General features: G+C 40.1%; 1 pseudogene; it reads left to right on the top strand.

Moving 5' to 3' along the window:
- Window positions 1-227: 227 nt before the first annotated feature.
- LOC148008646 (25S ribosomal RNA) lies at window positions 228-2006 on the top strand (annotated as a pseudogene).
- The last annotated feature ends 3116 nt before the right edge of the window (window positions 2007-5122 follow it).

Below are 5122 nucleotides of genomic sequence, written 5' to 3'. Positions count from 1 at the left end.
ATCACGAAGCTAGTCATCCAATCCATTTGTGATCACAGTTGGCTAAAATGTATATGTGCACCATGCGGTGATGTTGCTTCGCAAGGATGGTCTGTCTCCTCGTCGAGGTGGTAGCTATTTGTGGGTGCATCTTCCAGGGTGCATGTGTCTTGTATTGGGCTCTTTGGAGTCAAGGCTTGCCCTTACTGATCCGAAACACAACTCAGTACTCAAATCAAGCAAGGGTACTTGCTCAGTTTAAGCATATCACTAAGTGGAGGAAAAGAAACCTACCATGATTTCCCTAGTAGTGACAAGCGAACCAGAAAGAGCCCAGCTTGGAAATCATGTGGCTTTGCCATGCAAATTGTAGTTTGAAGAGTCATCGTCTATGGTGGACCAAGCCCAAGTCCCCCCTAGAAAGGAGCATCAAAGAGGTTGAGAGCCCCATTGAGCTCGGACCTTGTCACTCCATGTCGACGAGATAGCCTATTTGGGAATGTAGCCCTAAGTGGGTGGTAAATTCCATCCAAGGCTAAATATGGGCAGGAGATCGATAGTGAACAAGTATTGCAAGGGAAAGATGAAAATGACTTTGAAAAGAGAGTTAAAAAGTGCTTGAAATTGTTGGGAGGGAAGTGAATGGAGGTAGCAGGTGCGCCCTGGTCAGATGCAGAACTATCTGAATTAGTCCCTCGTTCAATGCGGGGCACTGGTCAGCATGGGGCAGTGCAGTGGGACAAGAGCAAGCTTTAGATGGCCCACCGATGCCATTGTCTCAACTGAGGAACAAAGTGTACACCACTTGTGGCGGGCTATGCACTTGCACACTTGGGATGCTAGCGCTATGGGCTTTCCATCCAACCCATCTTGAAACACAGACCAAGGAGTCTAACATGTACACGAGCAGGTGAGTAGCAAACCCACGGAGGCACAATGAACCTAAAAAGTGGGATCCCCTTCCCGAGGTGCACCATCACAATTGACCATGATCTTTTGTGAAAGGTTTGAGTGGGAGCATATCTATTGGGACCCGAAAGATGGTGAACTATCCCTAAGCACGATGAAGCCAAAGGAAACTCTAATGGAGGCTCGTAGCGATACTAACATGCAAAGCGTTCGTCAAACTTCGATATAGGGTTGAAAGACTAATCAAACCATCTAGTAGCCAGTTCCCTTCGAAGTTTCCCTCAGGATAGCTAGAGCTCCTTGCAGTTTTATCAAGTAAAGCAAATGATTAGAGGCATCATGGGTGAAACACCCTCGACGTATTCTCAAAATTTAACTAGGTAAGCAGTCAGGGTTGCTCTATTGAACCCCAGCATGAAATGCAAGCTCTAAGTGGGCCATTTTTGGTAAGCACAACTGGCAATGTAGGATGAAGTGAAAGTCATGTTACGGTGCCAAACTATATGCTAACCTAGACCTCACAAAGGGTGTTGATTGATTAAGACAGTAGGACGGTGGTCATGGAAGTCAAAATTTGCTAAGGAGTGTGTAATAACTCACCTACCTAATCGACTAAAAATGGATGGCACTGAAGCACGTGACCTATACTTGGCCATCGAGGAAAGTGCAAGGCCCCGATGAGTAGGAGGGCATGGGGAGTTGTGTCCTAGCTCTGGGTGCGAGCCCGAGTAAAGTGGCCCCCAGTGCAGATCTTGGTGGTAGTAGAAAATATTCAAATGAGAACTTTGAAGACTGAAGTGGAGAAAGGTTCCATGTGAATAGCAATTGGACATGGGTTAATCGATCCTAAGAGATGGGGCAGTCTTGTGTCAAGGGTGCAATGCACGCTACTCATTGAAAGGGAATAAGGTTAATATTCTCGAACAACCAAGACATGGCGGTGGATGGTAACATGACCAAATCTTTTTATGCCCCCTCAAATCCGTCGATTCTTGGATTTTGCAACAAGGAGAAAGGAGAGGAATGCTCTGGGGGTTGAGATGAAGAATTTATTTGCTCTATTTCTCCATAGATTGTGCACAAAATGGTGGAATGAATCAAAATCTTTGATTTTAGTCTTTCTCTCTCCTGTATACACCTTGTTCACATGGCTTAATCTATGTGAGAGGGGGGTGGACTCAAGCGATAGATTTTGGACATGTGATGATATTGAAGTGTTACTATTATGGAGTGTAAATCAAAGGTTGAGGATACATCAACGGCCATGAAAGAGCATCTGTGGCTTTTTGACTTTGAAACACATGCAAATTTGTATTTAATTAAACATGTAAGTGCTCGTTTTTTACGTTTTATAATGAATCTTTTATGCAGATTATAGGAGATGATCTATAATGTTTCAATATGATTTCTAATGCTTGAAAATTTAGAATTCTCAGTTGCTTCTTACTGTTCATATAACAAAAATGAAAATCAAGAAAACCCGCAATGCGAGAATTGCACGATTTTGGAAAATTTGAGAGTTATATGAGTTTTCATGGTTCTTTTGGTATTTCCATGGGGTCATACATAATATAATGTTGTATCTTGGTTTTTGCAAGCTCTACATGTCTAAAAATTAGGAAAAAACATTAATAAATAACAATATAAATCATGAAAAAGTTTTTAAAATGAAAAAAAATCGATTTTACACTTGAAAATTTTACATAAAATTATGAATATGTCTATGAATGTATGATGGGGCTAGGGCATGGGCTTTATTCTCAATTTATCCCCATTTTTTATGTCATATTTATTGCTTCTTACACACAAAAAATACATAAAATTTTACTTGTTACATCTACCAAACGAATGCAAGACCTTAAACAATAGGGGGTAAGGGTTGTGGGTAGTTAAGATCCCATTGAAATCTAATTTTATGCATAACTTGGCATATAAGATCTAATTGTTTTAAGTCAAAAAGGGGCAATAGCATGTATTACTTTGGTGCTACCTTAACAACAACAACGCCTTGCTTTGCATGGTAATGGAAATAGAGGAAAGTTTTATGTTGTATCACACTTAGCCATGGAATAAACCAATCAAAGAAGTTGGGATTGTATTGAAATGGCACATAATCAAGGAGTTGTGGGGTTTTGAGTAGTAAAAATGCATACATAATAATACCAAGTATGGCATTCTCTTAGTCTATTTTTCTTTAAACATGCAGTTATTCCTCCCTATGAGGAGTTTATCTTGATGGTGGCCTTGGACTGATTTAGCTAGCTTACAATCTTATACAATTGCAAGCACTGTGAAAGAGGTAGAAGCTATATATGTAAGGTCATGCATTGAAGTCCAAAGTTGGCTTCTTTGCTCAATAATGGTCATTAGTCAACAACCAATTCAAGTTGCTAATAGTAGCTAGACACCCTTATGTTTCAAGGTCCTAACCTATATTTTCTACACTAAAAATTTACTAGATTTGGGACTTCTAGTAGTTGTAGTTGGTGCCATCCAACTTTTCAATATAAAAAATAGCACTATTAGTCGAGCTACTAGCCATAATGAAGGCAAACAAGTGCACAAACTGTCAAAACAAGCTGCTATTAATTACAAAAAAAACAACCCTAAAATCGCTCTCGGATCAAGCTAAAAACAAGAAAAACTGACTAAGTAATTAATTGTCCACAAATTCAATGTAAAGAATTGTCAAATGAAGGTGATTGCTTGCATAAACAATGCAGTAAATTGCAATTACAGCATACTGAAGATGAAGTACATCAATAAGAGATCAATGCAAAAGAGGGGCAATTGTTGATATAAGACAAACTACAACTGCCAAGGAATCGCCCTAGCTAATATTAGTGAGTGAATATGAAATTGGCACTAAGAACTATCAAAGAATTAATGTGTTGGACTTAGATATATCACATAGGCATAATCATCATGCATAGAGTGGGTCTCATAGCTGACAGAATAGACCAACCAGAGGCACAACAATCTAAGAAATGTAACAAAATATCGGTACATAACCAGTCAAGATGCATACATCACTAACAACAACATTTCTGATCCAAAAATAATGACAGATCAGCCCACTGAGCATTAATTGCATACATTAAACATGACAAGAGCATGTACATGTCACCAAGTCCCATGGTCTCATTGTTAGACCCTCAAGCTAAACTATGTATCCAAAAGCTCAATCTAATATCTAAATGTCAAGAATTGGCTCCCACTGGAATGAAAGTCAAATGACAAATGAGCAAACAAAGCTCAAAACATCATGTAGAAGGCATCCATACATCCAAGAGCCAAGTAGCATACATTTGGGAGCATCCAACTTAGTATCTTGCAAAGCTCCTACTGGAGCATCAAATAACTAGACATAACAGTCAATGACAACCAATGGAAAGATTCAAAGCTCCAATATCAGCACAAAGGTAATCTAGAAGCATATCCAAGCATTTAACATGAACCATAAGCATTAATACATCACCTAGAACAATCAATAAGTAGCCGAGATCAATAAACATATGCTTTTACTGATAAAATAGCATTTAGCATTGCTTATTATGATAATTTTTAAAAACTTCTGTAAAACTAAGCAAAAGAGTGTCAAATCAGTCCCAAAGCATTCCAGTACATTGGCATAACATCCTCGTATGATACAACAACAAATAGACATCCTGGAAAGCATAAGTGACCTCCAAACAATGTATGAAGTGATGTTCAAGAACTATATGATAGCAAACTATCACAAATTGTGAATCAATGGGACTGATCCTAGGGGCTCCAATGGATGCCCAGACTCATGTCAGAGATGTTAGGGAAGTTTCCAATAATTGCCAAGAGAGCTGGGTGGAGTGCTAGGAGCTAGAGGATGAGGCAGGCTGATCATGAAGGAGGGGGTAGCAAATATGCACAACTCACACTGATATCGCTACCCTATTGCTACTCCTACTACTGGTGTTGAAGCTTTGGAACAAGTAGAAAAGGGGGGGGGGGGGGGGGGGGGAGAAGCTGAGAGCTCAATGCATACCTCAGGGTGAAGAATCCATGGCTGCCATTGAAAATGTGAGATGAAGCTTTTCTCCACAAGCTAAAGCAATGCTACAGTGGGCTGAAGATCTTGGGGAAGATGGATCTGATACCAGTTGAAGGGAGTGAGCCCTGAAGTGGAAGCACGGACCAGAATCAAGAGCTATGGTGGAAAGAGCAAGAGCGAGAGAGGCACACACACACACAATCTGGG

This window comes from Lygodium microphyllum, unplaced genomic scaffold (assembly GCF_053477565.2).
Source record: "Lygodium microphyllum isolate KBCC unplaced genomic scaffold, Lygodium_microphyllum_v1.1.10 scaffold_101, whole genome shotgun sequence".
In the NCBI taxonomy this organism is placed as follows: Eukaryota; Viridiplantae; Streptophyta; class Polypodiopsida; order Schizaeales; family Lygodiaceae; genus Lygodium; species Lygodium microphyllum.
Note: the sequence above shows the minus strand (reverse complement) of the source record. Positions and strands in the feature narration are given on the sequence as shown.